At 37.0% G+C, this 16,669-nt stretch overlaps 1 protein-coding gene across 1 annotated transcript in view; it reads left to right on the forward strand.

Moving 5' to 3' along the window:
• Positions 1-16,012, forward strand: part of LOC149158911 (protein SENSITIVITY TO RED LIGHT REDUCED 1-like) — a 53,884-nt gene extending 37,872 nt beyond the window's left edge. Inside the window, exon 2 of the mRNA XM_089436350.1 lies at positions 15,807-16,012. The gene's annotated coding sequence lies outside the window, so the exon portion shown is untranslated. The remainder of the gene's footprint in view (positions 1-15,806) is intronic.
• The last annotated feature ends 657 nt before the right edge of the window (positions 16,013-16,669 follow it).

Consider the following 16,669-nt stretch of genomic DNA (forward strand, 5'->3'; position numbering starts at 1 on the left):
AGGCTAGCTGAGATTTTTTGTAAACAGATTCTATATATACCCAGAAAAACGATGTAATTTTTTTGATGAATGTGAGATGAGTGTTACTCTGTTGTAAGCTTCAACTTTTGGAGACTGTAACTACTGTGAGACCTGCAGCGTCTGGTCTTCATTTCCAACTAATACAAGCTTCTTTTGCTGTCATTTGCTCACTTTTCACTTCTTCTATGTTCCAGGCTGTCCCTGCTTTGCAATTATTCATGTACTGTGAATGTTTAGCATCAGAGGGGCTGTCATCCCACCTCTGTGTTAGAATTTAGCATGTGTCATTGAATTTGCTTATAGGTTTCTATTGTTTCATTTCAAGAGAGCTGTCATCTTGCCTGTGTATTAGATAATAGATCTACAGACCTCCTTACTGGTTGCAGCTGGCCATCATAGGGTCCTGTGTATCTGCTGGTGTAGTCAGTCTTCTCCATCATCACATTTTGTTTAAACTGTGAGTAATTGGTGGTTAAAAGCCTTGTAGTCTAGGGGTGTTCACCCATGTCTGGGGTCAGTCATAGTAGGAGTGGTTATCTGGCTTGAATATACAACATTTCTTTCATTCATCCATCATTTTATCCAACATTTTGTTGAGTTTATAATGTTCCCGAGCATCACTGGTATACAACCTAGGTGAGTTTCTTGGGGTGATAACAGTTCTTATGCACTCTTTTAGAGCAGATGTTTTCATGTTTGAGCCAGTTGTTACCCCTCATATTATATGTGGATTTATCCTTGTGATTTTCATCACAAATATGAAAGGCTTGCTAGATGACACTGATGGAGCATTTGATGGATTAGAGTACATGGTTGATGCACATTTTCATGGAGATTGTTTCCATTATGACAATTTTGCTTGCACCCATGTGGTAGTTTGGAGTGTTGCGCTCTCAGATGGAGATTCATCTCTTTCATTTTTAGATTTGTTATCCTGGTTCTTATAGTGGTGATTCTCCCATGTTGCATTCTTTTCATTGATGGATCAATCTTCTACTGGGTATTTTTGATGATTTTCATGAGATGCATGACTTGGTGATGAAGTGTCCTAGATCACATCAATCTTTTCAACATTGTAGTGTCATGCTTGATATATTTTCTCATCATTTCTAGAGAGCACTATACTTGTACATAGTGTTATGATGATCTAGCCCTCCAAAGGGTGGGACATTGATGATATGTGGTGATTGTTGGCTCAATTATAAAGAGAGAGGACGAGCTGCTGTCGTGACAGTGGGCAGCCCTCCTGTATGCCGTCAAGGTTGCAGTTGTCAGGGAGTTGGCATTTAAGGATGCAGTCTTGTGTGGTAACAGGTTGCATACTTTAGCCTTTAGGGCTGTAATATCCTTGCGATGGGTTTGGGGAGAGATAGTACTATCTTCTCCATTTTCTCCACTCTCTGTTAGCTCTGAACAAAGCTGGTTAACCTTCAAATTCGAGTTGCTTTCCAGAAAAAACACATTGATAAAGTTTGGGGGGGTAGGTTCTCTACCTTAAGAAATTTTATTTTTTTTTTATTTATTTATTTTTATTATTATTATTATTATTATTATTATTTATTTATTTATTTATTTATTTATATTTTATTATTATTATTATTTTTTATCTATTTGAACTTTGCAATGCGCCTTGACATTTTTTGAACTGTAACCCATCTCTTTAGCAAGTAAATAGACATTCATTCTCTCCCCTATAATCTTGTAGTGCAAGGGTGCTGGCGTTATTCCTCAATCTATTCAGGGATTAGTATGTCCTCACCCCGAGAATTTTGCCTTTCTCCTTTTCTTCCTAATTCTCTTCACTCTTTTAAATATTCTTTTTCTTTCCTAGTTAAGACCTTTTCTTCAAATTGCTATAACGGTGTCGTGAGCCTTTCTGAACAGAGTTGGGATTTTGTGGTCCTTGCTTTCATCCTGATCTTTCTCCTTGACTCTTCTCCACTATTATTTGCTCCCCTTCCTTCCTCTTCCCTGTGCATCTAAATCAAATGTTGATTCTCTGTCCTCTCAACCTACCTAGACTTTCTTCTCTCTGTCTCTCTCTTTTGACAGGTTTGTGGTAAATGAGAGGTTTAGACTGAGCAACACTTCTTCCTCCATTGTGAGGCATATAGCAACATCAAGAAGGGGACAACATTAGAAAACAACAGTTGAGATGCAGCATTCTGGGAGAGCCAGGTTGAAGACATATCAAGAAGGGTGGCAAGGATGATGCACATCAGTGACATGCTGCTGAGAGCCAACACAACCAGACTAGATGACTCACATTTGGGTCTCAAATTCAAACAAATAACGCAATGCTTTCTGTTGTCCACATAGGGGATATCGCCTCTACCATACTCTTCTTTTTTTTTTTCTTTTAAATTTAGAAGAAATGTTTCAATGATATGTAAACTATTTCCTATAGGCTAATTGGTCTCATGGATTCTAAAATAAAATTCTAGTATAGTCTATTCTATTCTCTCTCTCTCTCTGCTTGCCAGTTTTGTTTCCTTAATGATTAATCAATCCGACTTTCCAAATGTCTATTGGTGAAAATTCCATAATGAAGAGACATTGTTAATCATCCTTAACCAAGAAAACTAGAGGTCATGCCATAGGACTTATGGATCATTTAATGCTTTTGTGGCCTTATGGCTCAGACTTGATTGATCAAAGTGATCATTATTCATAATTTCTTGAGAATCCTCTGGATATTTATTATCTCTTTCCAAGGACTCGACTGGTCGCTTTAAAACAAGACTTGCCTTGTCTGCCAATTACTTGGTGAATCCACTCAGCTTCTGAGTCTGCTCATTTGGGTCAAATTTCTGACTTCCAAGAATTGGTGAGTTTGACCAAGTTACTTGGAAAGTTTGACTAAATTTGACCAGCTTAATTGCCTGGATAGACCTTGACAATTGTTTTGATATTTGGCTATTTTAAGTATTTTGAGGTTTATTTTTGGCCGAGCTTTATGCGTGGTGATTTCCAAAGTATTTCTCAAGCCTGAGTCGTAATGTTTCTCTTGGCTTGCTGATTTGTTCAAGAGTCCAAGTCATGTGACCTTGTGGCCCAATGACAGTGTTATCCAGCTTTAATTTGACTGCCAAGTTGACTAATGTATTTATTTCCTCCCATCTTAATATGGCCAAAGTTTAAAAGTGATTTGACTGGTACAACTTTATGAAATATTTTTCCTCATTGACCTTTGCTTCTATTGTTTGATTAGTTGCTCCTATTTTCATCCCCTTAATGCTTCGGTGACAAATTTGGAGTCACCTTCATCTTCCAGGGCTGTCAAATGTGCCTTCTACCTCTTGACCATCGTCAGAGGCCTCCTCTATTCCTTTTATAAAGCTCTATACAGTTTTCTTCTGCATTTCTTATCAAGCCCTCACAATCAGCTCGACCTGGGTCTCTTTTTGAAGTCCTGTCAACATTTACTTTCAATATTTCTAGTTTCAAGTGATTCCATTCTTCCTCAGGTCGTCTCAGGGCTGCTGTAGCCTTATGCTTACCAGTATTATAAGGTTTTAGTTACTGGCAATATTAACCTAATAACCAGTGATCTTCAGGGTTGATTTATGTAGTTCTCGGATCTTGGCCTTAGGTTCTTCTATAGTCCATGGAAGGAAATAAATTAGTTCAATATCCACAGCTGAACAATAAGTGGTCAATGGGACTGTCAAATAAATCCATAAACTACTCCAAGAGAGTACCAAATGCATCTAGAAGCTACTTATTGTTAGAATGTTGTCCTTTCCCTTGTTAAGGCATTTCTGTCTTTAATAGATATATTCTTGCTGTCCCTAATTGGGCTATGGTTCAATTAGGACTCAAGCTTATTTCAGCTTTCAGTTTGCTGTTGTGGCAAGAAGAATTCTTGCTTCTTTGATCTGATTCAAGTTGTGTTGCTGTCTTGGTCTTTATTCTCATTTTCAGCTGGTCTTGAATTTGATGTCATATTTCTCTGTATGTGATTCATGCATCAGGAAGATGATGAAAATGCATACAATGTATATTTTTAAACCTTGACCCTTTTTTGAGAAATTTCCAGTTCTTAAGAGAGTTATTGATTAGGGTTAGTTATGTAATCAGCCATGCACATTGATGGGTATGCCATTAATTAGAATTTAAAAATTGTGAACAATTCCATCACTTATTTCTAAACATGGCCTGCTATATTTAAAACATTGAATTGGCCCCTCCAAAAATAGTAATAATATCACCATGTTTGAGTGATCTCACGAATCAGTCCTTGGAGCAATGCATTTACCAATGGTTTTAAATTTTTAATCAATGCATATGCTTCTCTTGCTATCAATCCAATTTGCACTTCCTACTAATTTTAAATGTTTATGTGATTGGTCAAAATGTCAACCCTCTTAACATGTGATTGACTGCAGTTTGAGTTTAGGATGCTGCCCCTCGAAAAATAGTAATAATATCACCATATTTGAGTGATCTCATGAATCAGTCCTTGGAGCATTGCATTTACCAATGATTTTAAATTTTTAATCAATGAATATGCTTCTCTTGCTATCAATCCAATTTGCACTTCCTACTAATTTTAAATGCTTATGTGATTGGTAAAAATTTCAACCCTCTTAACATGTGATTGACTGCAGTTTGAGTTTAGGATGCTGCTTTGCAAAGGTATGGAAACTTTTGACATGCTTCATTGCAACATTTAATCATGGTTGCGATGGCTGTGGATCTTTGAATCTTTCACAGAAATTCTATCTAGTGGAAACTTGGTTTAATTTCTTCTACCAGATCAAAAAATCTTCCAGGTCAAAACATTCTCTCCAGGACTGCAGCTAACCCACATGCTTGTTTTGGATTCAGGTAGCTTATTATATTATTATACCATCCCTTGCCATACTGCAGCATAGAGAATTCATTTGTAATTAGCAACCATATGAAGGAACAATGAAACAACCAAAGTCTTTGAGGTTTTTGACCAACTGGTGAAATACATCGTCAAATTCATTCACAAGAGGCAGACACTTAGTAATGTTCTTACTACAACAGCTAGGTGTCCGTTATGAGTTATCTTTCCCTTGGCACATTATGGGGCCTTATGACATCTACTCTTTTGTTTTCTCCATGCATTGGAAATTTGTTCATGTTTTGAGTGGCTCTCAGTCTTCTAGCTATTACCTATATCAAGATTGTTGCATACAAAGGTGATCTATCCATATTTGAAAGCTACTCTATGGTGTTACGAGTGTTGGGATACTACTTTATTGTGGTTGTGGTGACAGACCACTTTTACAGAGTGGGAAGGGTAGAATAAAATGTTCTTAATGCAATGGAAGTCTATGAAATTCCATATAAAACTATGCAACGATGTAATCGGACATTGTTGTGGGCCGTGGCACCACCAAGAACCACTACAAGAACCACAAGACCGATGAAATGAAATTATATTAATGTTCACAATTGGTCAATGGGACTGTAGAATTATTAAGTGCCACTATAAAAGATGAGGGAGCGTCATGAACAAGTCTGCTATAAGAAGTGAAAGAAATGATAAGTAGGGTAATTTAAAAGAAGTAAACTACATACAAAGTGATAGCTGAAAATATAAGCAAATGAGAATCCGAAAAAATGTAAGTGATCTGACCAAGATAATTGGACCAAGTTACTAACAGCATCCACTTTCAACATCCAAGGGCAACAAGAGGATGGTGATGCCAATAATCTTGCCTCTAGACTGCTGATGCTGGGAAGTTTTTCATCTGACTGATGGTTCCCATGGGCTTGTTTCTTCTCAGAGCTTCAGAGACAGTAGTCTTCATTCGTAGCATCCAAGGTTGAGAAGAAGCTGGTGATGAGAGTACTGTGGCCTCTGGATTTCTGGTTTTGAGAATTTTTTTAACTGATCCACTATGATGGTATTTCTGAGCTTGTTTCATGTCAGAGCCACCTATAGGTAGAAAGATTGAAGTGACAATCTATCAATGGTATCTTTGTTCAGGAACTTCTTCATGGATTTTCTATTTAGTTAGCTTTTGAATGAGCTACACGTCCCTAGTTGTCATAGTAGATCAGTGCAGAAACTGATCCACCATAATCCCTGAAGAGGCTACAATATCTATCATGGATTCACAGTATGCTGGACAAGGGACCACTGGGGGACACAAAAGTTCTCCTTGGCTTGTTTAATGCTGATATCGCGTGTGTAAGATGGCCTCAGGTTTTGAGGTCAAGATACCTCTTTACAGCAACTTATCCCATCATTAATAACATACATTTGGCTGATTTTCTGCTCTTGTAGAGGACCAAGTGGCACAAGAGCAGATTAATGTACTCCCTTGATAAGAAATATTATCATGTTTCCACCTTCTTGAAGCCACTAAAGTAATTGAGAGGAATAATAGAGTGAGGATTTCCACAGTTGTTTGTCATGTTGAATAGACTTTTTGGAATACCTGTGTAGTGGATTTTGTAATCTGCCCAACTTTTTGGGTTGACACTCCACCCATCATCAGGGACTAGAAAACAAAGTGGTGTTAAGCGAGTGCTGAGTAGCCTTAAATAGGAGATAATTTGAAGTAGCTGTTAAGAATTAAATATTAAATTAAATTAAAAGTTTGTTAGGTCAACAAATTAAAAATTCAAAGTAGCCATTGGAGTTATAGTATTAAATTAATGTGATCAAAGAAGAGGTTGTTGAAGAATAATAGTGACTATTGACTATGAATCTAAAGTGCTTGATCCTCTTTCTTCTTCTTCATATAAAATTCTTTCTACAAACCACATCGATTCTATCACACATCTTGCTACCAAAGCTATTAAATCCTCCTCTATAGATAGTTTCATTCAGTGGCAGCTTATGGTCAACCAAAAATTCACAAGCCTGGTGTCCCACTTAGACCCATTGTCAGTGCCATAGGAGACCCAACCCATGTTCTTGGCTGGTATCTAGTTAAGCAACTTCAACAATTCGTAGGTTCTACCTCCTCTTAAGGATTCTGCTGATTTCATTCACAAAACCAAGGACATCCATGTCGACGATCAAGGTATTTTAGTTAGCTTTGACGTGGTGTCCCTTTTCACCAAAATCCTAGTTCCCGAAGCCATTGATCTGATTTCTAAGCTTGTGGATTCTGAAACCCTTAACCTTATTCAAATCTTCCTCTTGCCCAACTTCTTTTCTTTCGAAGGTACCATCTATGAGCAAACCAGTGGAACTGCAATGGGTTCCTCCTTATCTCCAGTAGTGGCCAGCATCTTCATGGAATACTTTGAAACCAAAGCCCTTGACTCTTGGCATCAAAAACCAAAGTGTTGGTTCCAATTTGTTGATGACACTTTTGTCATTTGGCAGCATGGTCGTCTTGCGCTGGATGCCATTCTTTCCCATCTCATCAGTATATCCCCTGACATTCAATTCACCATAGAAATTGAATCTGATATGTCGCTTCCATTCCTAGATGTCCTCATCACCCGGAATCCTGATGGCTGCCTAACCCATCAAGTCTACAAAAAGAAGACCCGCACTGATCATTATCTTCACACTCATTCTCACCACCACCCAACCCAAAAGTTTGCTGTTCTTAAAAACCTCATTTCCCGAGCCCTTAAATTCTCTACTCCCCAATTTCTTCCTGCTGAAAAAGCCAACTTGTTCCAAGGTGCCAAAGCCATCAGTTACGCCTCATCTCGGATCAATAAAGCGTTTCAGGTAACCTCCAATCCTAAGTCCAAGCAACTCCCTTCCTCTCCTCCTCAAGACCAGGTCTCTCTCCCCTACATTAAAGGGAATACCGATCTCATCGCTAAGATTCTATTGGAAAGAAACATAAAAATTGTTTTCAAAACCCATAAAATATTAAACATGCATTTCAGTTTGCCAAAGATAAGTCCGACCCCATGCAAAATCCATGGGTTTACCAAATAGCTTGCTCTTGCGGGAAGTCTTACATTAGTTAGACTGGTCATCCCTTTAGAACTCACCTCAAAGAGCATATAGCTGATACCAACCATCTCTGGCTATCAAAGTCCCATAGCTGAGCATTCTTTTAATTCCAAACACCTCATTCGCTTTGATCAATCTAATATGATAGCATCCGTTCCTTTTTATAACTCTTGTATCATAAGGGAATTTCTTGGGATTGAAAAACACCCCAACAACTTCAACAGGGAAGATATCTTTACGCACAACCAATCTCGAAAGTCGGTTATCCATCAACTAGCTCATTAATTCGCTCCCCTCGCCCCTCCTAGCTCGTTCTGTTTTTTAATCTTCTTTGCATTCCTTATTTTTATTTTCATCTAAATTGGTTTGCTTCCCCTCCTCCCCTATTTCTCCCTTGTATATTTATATATTTTCGCATAGATTAAGTTGTTTATGGCCCCCATTTTTATTGATCCTTCTGCTTTATAAATAAATTTTAGGGTTTAGGTCCTCTCCTCCCCCCCCTTTTATTTATTTAATTATTTATTAATTAAATTGATATATATTCCCCATTCTTATCTCATATTTTATTATTTTAAGCTTTTTACTTTATTTATAGTTACCTGAGTTAAATTATTATTATTATTATTCTTCAATAGCCTCTTCTTTGATCATATTAATTTAATACTATAACTCCAAACGCTGCTTTGAATTTTTAATCTATTGACCTAAAAAACTTTTAATTTAATTTACTATTCAATCCTTAACGACTACTTTAAATTATATCCTATTTAAGGTTACTCAACACTTGCTTAACTCTACTTTGCTTTCTAGTCCTTGTTGATGGGTGGAGTGTCCACGCGAAACGTCAAACAGATTATAACATCCACTAGATAGGTATTCCAAAAAGTCTATTCAACATAACTGAGAGGAATTTAAATCTTATTTGGACATCAATTGATCCCAAATTTATTTTTGGTTTGGGTTAAAGCTTCTGCAGGGATTGTATTAGCTTCTAACATGTGCTATAAACACTTATCATGAGGGTTCATACCTTAGTTACAAAATTAGTTGAGTTGGGCCAATATTATGGAAATTTGACAATCCGGTGTCTGGTGAATTGTTTGGTTTGCTAGGATACATTTCATATGATGTATGATGATTTTCGAAGCTTAGGGTTTTAGGATAAAACTGAAAGAGCACTTTTGCACCATTGTGATCACTACCCCTTTGATCCATGCAAACAAACTCAGATCACCAACATAGGAAACTGTTGCATTAACCTCTTCGTTAGGCATGGCTGGGGAGAGAAATTGGGGAAGTCAGTCCCAGATGCAAATAATTGGTCGAAGAAAAAGAATCAACTCATTCAAGTGCATATTGGTATTTTGTGCAGAGGCATGGGCCAATAAAGCGGAGGCCTATCTTATTCCTACAAGCTTCCAATTCCCTCTCCAATTACTTGATCCTTAGCTGGCCCTGAGTCAAAGAGAACCATCCACCTTTGTTATAATGAAGAGTTGATATGAAATCTTCATAATTTGATGGAAACTTAGAGTATTTACTGTTGGAAATTGTAACTAGGTTTGGTCTTCATAATTATCTTTTGTAAACATGACGTTGTATATTTTGTATAAAGAAAGAAAAATAAAGAAATCTATTTTATTTTATTTAAAGCATGGGTTTCATGCTCGAGTCTAGGTCAAAGCATGTTCTTCGTGCTTCTAGGTCTTTCTAGGACAATGAAGAATTTATGTCATGTATTATAGTCCCATTTGGTCTCATTGTAACAAAAGAAAATATTTGTTTTTGTCAAGAAAAAAGCCATTTATTCCTCCAAGACCAAGTTGGCCCCGATCAAGGACAAGTTGGCCAAAGGGAGGGCTATTTGACCCCTCAAGAAGGCGATAAATACAAGGAGTTTGACCTCATTTGGTACAGTCACTCATCCCAACTTCGATTTGCAATAGCAAAGGAGAAGAAGAGATAGAAGGACAAGGAAAAGAAGGAAGAATCGAAGTTTCATGGGATAATATCTCTTTCTGTCTACACATGCAACGTTAGGGTTTCTGTGTAGTTGCAGTTGCATGAGGCTGAAATTGCAAGGCCTAAATTTTGAGGAGTAGTTGCAAGGCCAAATTCTAGAGCGAAGCTGTAGAAGGCCAAAGTTTGGAAGCTGCCTTGAAGAAGATCTTGCTGGGGGTTGACTTGGTGCTTGGGAGGATTTTGGGCTTTGGTCTTTGGGTCTTGGAAGTCTCATTGTAAGAAGATTCTATAAGAAGAGAAACATTATTTCTGGGTTTTCCCCTTGGAGGGGTTTTGCCTTGGCTTGGAGCCTATATCTTGTGTACTTTGTTTCGTTGTGATCTTCATTGTTTTGGTAATTGCTTGATGAACAAAGAATAATAAGTAATAAAAGGCCAACTAACATCACAAGTAATTATCAAGTAAGGGAAGTCAACAATAATCTGCAAAACCCTTGATTTTCCAACATGGTATCAGAGTTAAGGTGCAAGAAGGAGCTTGAAGATCACGTCCTAGTTTGTACTATGGCAAGAAGAATGGTTTCAAGCTTCCTGGGAATCTTGCTATCTTTATCAAGGATTACATCTTTAAGATCATCTCCAAGCAGCAAAAGAAGTGAATGATGTAAGTCTATTTTCTGCTTTGTCTGGAACTTTCAAGGACAAAATTGTATGGGTTATCGACAAGGGTGCTTCCAGACATATGACAGGAGAATGCAACCAACTCCAGACTTTGTCAAAAGGAAACTCATCTCATTCAATCAGACTCAGAGACAATAAGAGCTATGTAGTGAAAGGGATTGGATCTACTTCATTGGAGCTCGAATCTGGTGGAAGTATTCACCTCAACAACATTATATATGTTCCAGGTTTGAAGAAAAACTTACTTTCTATTTCTTGTCTAGAGGATAAGGGTGATATAATTGCTTTTGTTGATGGCAAGGTTTTGGTTTGGGTAAGAGCTCTAGTATTGATAATGCTAGGGTAATTGGGATTCATGAGGGAACATTATATACTCTGTACATCTCTATCTCAAGCCCTAGTTCACTTGGATATGAATCCTTCTGAACTATGGCATAGAAGGTATGGACACCTTCATTATAAGATTTTGCCATCTCTAAATCAAATGGTCAATGGCATCCCCGAAATAAAGGAAGAACATGAAGGGATCTGTAAGGGTTGTGCTCTAGGCAAGAATGTGAAGAAGCCATTTGCAAGAAGTGATACAAGATAGAAGGAAGTTTTGGATCTCATACATTATGATGTTTGTGGTCCTATGGCAGTGAAGTCTCTTAGTGGGCATTAATATTATGTGATCTTCATTGATGATTTCTCAAGAAAGACTTGGTTATACCTTCTCAAGAACAAACATGAGGTATTTGAGAAGTTTCAAGAATTCCAGAATGAAGTGGATAATTTGACTAAAAGGAAGATCAAGATTTTGAGATCCGATAATGGTGGAGAATATACCTCTTAATAACTGATAGCATTTTGCAAGGAGGCATAGATTAAGAGGGAGCTCATTGTTCCTTATAATCCTAAACAAAATGGTGTGGTCAGAAGGAAGAACAAAACAATTGAAGAATGTGTCAGGGCCATGCTACATGATCAAGATCTCCCTCAATTCCTATGGGGAGAAGCATGTGTGACAATTGTTTACTTGCATAATCAAAGTCCTCAAAATATTCTTAACAACATGACTCTGGAAGAAGCATTTACAGGAAAGAAGTCGAGTGTGGATCATCTTCAAATATTTGGGCGTACTATTATATTCATATACCAAAGGACAAAATGATGAAGTTGGATCCTACCAGTATGAAGGGCGTCATTATTGGGTATAGTGCTTCATCAAAAGCTTACAAAATTTATATCAAGGAGGATTGTCAGATTAAAGTAAGCAGGGATGTCATCTTTGATGAAAGTATAGCTTACAAGAAATCAAAGGATGTTCCAATCAAATTTGATGAAGAAGAGATACCTATCTTTGAGGATATCTTGAGGGACAATGATAATCAAGACCTGACACAAGATGTTGAAGGTCCTAGTGAGCCTGTGCAACAAGTGATTGTTCCTGAAAATCAAACAAGGCCTGCTTGGTTGAGAACTATTCTACAAGAGGCAGAAGGACACATAGCAAAGGGGACCTTTAGAGAAAGTAAAAGACCAAAAAGGTATTATGGATATGCAACATATATGACAAAGCTCATTGAAGCTGAACCTTCCTCCTATGAAGATGCAACTAAACATCAAGAGTGGAGGAATGTGATGCAGGAAGAATACTAGTCAATTATGAAGAATGATGTCTAGGAAATCATTCCTAGGCCAAGTGACAAATCAATAGTCACTTCAAAATGGATATATAAGATAAAGCATGCTGCGGATGGGAGCAATGATAAGCACAAAACAAGCTTTGTAGCAAGAGGCTTCTCACAAAAAGAAGGTATTGATTACAAAGAAACCTTTGCTCCTACAACTAGATATACAACAATTAGATTACTTGTTTCTTTGGCTACTACTATGGGATGGAACATCCATCAAATGGATGTTAAGACAACTTTTCTGAATGGGACTATTGATGAAGGGGTTTAGATTGAGCAACCTCAAGGATTTGAAATAAATAAGAGGGAGACTCATGTCTGCAGACTGAAGAAGGCTCTATATGGCACCTATACATTAGGGTGGTCCAAAGTGAACCAGTCATCATACTATTGTATGCGGATGATCTACTTGTTACAAGTGTAGAACATCGAATTCAGGGATGCAAGAAGCAGTTAGCAGCTGAGTTTGATATGAAGGATTTGGGGATTATGCATTATTCCTTGGGACTAGAGGTTTGGCTTCTAGCCAGGTGAAATATATCTTGGTCAAGGGAAATATGTGATCAAGATTCTTTAGAAATTTGGCATGATGGATAGCAAGCTAATGATGACTCCTATGATTATCAATCTAAAGAAGTTGAAGAGTTCCGATTCTAGTCTAGTGGATCCTACTTACTACAGACAATTGATTGGGTCCTTGATGTACTTGGTAAACACTAGATCAGACATTTGTTTTGCAATAAATGTCCTCAGTCAGTTTCAGATGGAGCCAAAACATGATCATTGGATTGCAACCAAGCACATCCTAAGATATTTGCGTGGAACTATACATCATTGCCTTCATTATAATGGTAATGAGATTCAACTCATGGGATACATAGATTCCGATTGGGGTGGTAGTGAGACAGATGGAAGAAGCACAACAGGTGGATGCTTCAACTTAGGATCTTCCATGGTCTCATGGATGAGCATAAAGCAGGATACAACTGCTTTGAGTAGTGCTAAAGCTGAGTACGTTGTTGCAAGCAAACTCTGTCAGGAAACAGTTTGGCTGAAGAAGTTATTATCAGATTTATTTGAAGGACCACTTAGCCCTACACGCATACATTGTGATAATGAAAGTTGCATAAGATTGATTGAAGACTTGATGTTTCATGCTAGGACGAAGCATATAAATAATAAGTACCACTATGTCAGAAGCTTGGTATGAGATGGGGTCGTGGAGCTGCATTATCTAGCTACAGATGAACAAGTAGCAGATATTCTGACAAGCATTACCAAACAAGAAGTTTGAGTACCTGAGAGGCAAACTTGGTTTGGTGGACATCTGTTCCCTATTTGAGAGGGAGTGATGTTGGATATTCTTGTCTTGATGGGTCATGCACTATATCAGGACTAACAATCGTAAGTCTTAGTGAAGGTCATAAAGAAAGAATGGAGTCCAGAGGATTGGATAAACATCTAAGATTGGAACTTCTTATGAATTGAAGAATCTTGGGAAAGAAGTTAAAGACCGATACTCTTTGAGGATGAGGTAGGGCATCCAAGACAAGAATAGTCGAAGAGGACAGAAATTATTTGAGGATTTAGGATTGGGAATCCAAGATAAGAATAGTCCTAAACGAACATACTCGGTGAACATTCAAACGGGGTATGTGCCTTAGAGGTTGTGTGGCATCTCATGTAAAGCCTCCCAACATGATGTCTAGTTAAGGCCTTCAATGACAATGCTGATTGTGATATAGATGCTTGATAGATGGTTTATCAATCCAACTCTTCTTATGAGAATGCTTCAAGGATGAGATTCCTTGTACTTCATGATGGGATTATGAATACCTCCCTAGTTAAGAGGGAGTGTTGGAAATTGTAACTAGGTTCGGTCTTCATAATGACCTTTTGTAAACATGACATTGTATATTTTGTATAAAGAAAGAAAAAGAAATACTTTTATTTGATTTGATTTAAAGCATGGGTTTCATGCTCAAGTCTAGGTTAAAGCATGTTCTTCATGCTTCTAGGTCTTTCTAGGACAAAGAAGAATTTATGTCATGTATTATAGTCCCATTTGGACTCATTGTAACAAAAAAAATATTTATTTTTGTCAAGAAAAAAGCCATTTATTTCTCCAAGACCAAGTTGGCCCCAGTCAAGGACAAGTTGGCCTAAGGGAGGGCTATTCGACCCCTCAATAAGGCTATAAATACAAGGAGTTCGATCTCATTTGTTACACTCATTCATCTCAAGTTCGATCTGCAATAGCGGAGGAGAAGAATAGCTAGAAGGACGAGAAAAAGAAGGAAGAATCGAAGTTTCTTGGGATAATCACTCTCTCTCTCTCTATGTCCACACATGCGAAGTTAGGGTTTCTGTGTAGTTGTAGTTGCAGGAGGCCAAAATTCTAGAGCAAAGCTGTAGAAGGTCAAAGTTTGGAAGCTGCCTTGAAGAAGATGTTGCTGGGGGCTGACTTGGTGCTTGGGAGGATTTTTGGCTTTGGTCTTTGGGTCTTGGAAGTCTCATTGTAAGAAGATTCTATAAGAAGAGAAGCATTCTTTCTGGGTTTTACCCTTGGAGGGGTTTTGCCCTGTCTTGGAGCCTATATCTTGTGTACTTTGTTTCGTTGTGATCTTCATTGTTTTGGTAATTTCTTGATGAATGAAAGATAATAAGTGATAAAAGGCCAACTAACATCACAAGTAATTATCAAGTAAGGAAAGTCAGCAATAATCTGCAAAACCCTTGATTTTCCAACATTTATAGTGTCTTTAAGAAGTATATTCTTGAATTTTGATCAAACTGAAACATTTTCATCAGAAATATTTTCGTATTGTACCGAGTTTGAATTCAAACTTGGTAACCATTGTTCATACTTGATGCTGGCTTGTCAAGTCATTACAGTTCATTTCAAATTTTATGTCAGCTGGACTGTTGGATTCACGTTGGCCCTTCCATGATCAGCTCTAGCTCTTTACCATCTAGGATAACCTCTCAATAAATGCCCTCTCCTTTTTTGCCTCTTTAACAAGTAAACAATTACAAATTGGGTTCTAATTTTTTGATATTAGCATTTCCTGTCTTTTGATAATAATTTTTAATTCCCAATAAATAAATGTGTCAGTTGAAATTGCTGCTCATACTACAGGTCAGGATATCAGAAAAATATGCTGGTTTCTTTCAAGTTGCTTGTGTTCCCCTGTAGAGTGAATATATATTGAATGCTTTTCTATTGGCGGGGATGGATTGGAGTACATTTTCAGTCAACATATTTTAGCTGTTCATGTTTTGTTCACACTTGAATATTTCTATATACAGCTGTGATATTAATGATTGTAAATGATATAGGTGAAACACCTACTTTTCTGATAGACAATTGAGTTCGAGAAAAGCAATCATTGTGATGAAAAAAAACGGGTCAAAGAACATTGAATGCACTTACATAGAGTTATTTATTAGGAACATTAATGCATTAGTTTTTATTATTATTAGAACTTTACTGGAGAATTCATACTAACTTTTGTTGTTTCACTGTGTTTGTGCGTCTTTTCATGTCTTTTTCAGGTCTGGTCCTCTTTGAATGAGCTGCTTTTCTAAAACTAGATATGCTTTTGTAGAGATATGCCAAGCAACTAGAAGATTTGGTAATACGAATAGCACAAATACTGCTTCTATGGTATGAATAACAGTATTATATTTATATTGTTTAACCAGAATTGTAATACAAGGTTATCTAGATTTACTTCAATAATATTTTATTTCATTTTTTACTCTTGTTAGTTTAAAAATTTATATGCCAAGCAACTAGAAGTTCCTCTCCTTATGGATCAACATGAATAACGGCTAGTACAATACTGACCAAGCAACTAGAAGTTCCTCTCCTTGTGGATCAACATGAATAACGGCTAGTACAATACTGATTTGGTAATACGAATAGCACAAATGCTGCTTCTATGGTATGAATAACAGTATTATATTTATATTGTTTAACTAGAATTGTAATACACGGTTATCTAGATTTACTTAAATAATATTTTATTTCATTTTTTACCCTTGTTAGTTTGAGAATTTACAGTTGAAGTTTAACTGGTTCCTATTAAGTATTTCTTTGTTGTTTTGGGCAATTATATATATATTCTTTCTAATAAAATTCCTTGATAAATGAGCATTAGTATAATGTACATATAATAAGTTAAAAGAAATTGACACTTAAAATTTGTGTATAACAACTTAAACTAATTTGATATTTAAAGTTTAAATAAAGTGGGGGTAAACATCAAATCATTGTAAATTTCCCTTTGAAAAGTAGGGATGTTACATTTCAAGCTTGAGAGGTACTATTTACTAATGTTGATGATATTACACGTTGGTCTTGTTCACTTTTATTGCATATTGGGAGGCCTCGTGGAGCATGCTTAAAGCTTAAT

This window comes from Pinus tabuliformis, chromosome 5_2 (genome assembly GCF_031772625.1).
Source record: "Pinus tabuliformis cultivar Carrire ecotype Pingquan chromosome 5_2, CPIR1, whole genome shotgun sequence".
Taxonomy (NCBI): domain Eukaryota; kingdom Viridiplantae; phylum Streptophyta; class Pinopsida; order Pinales; family Pinaceae; genus Pinus; species Pinus tabuliformis.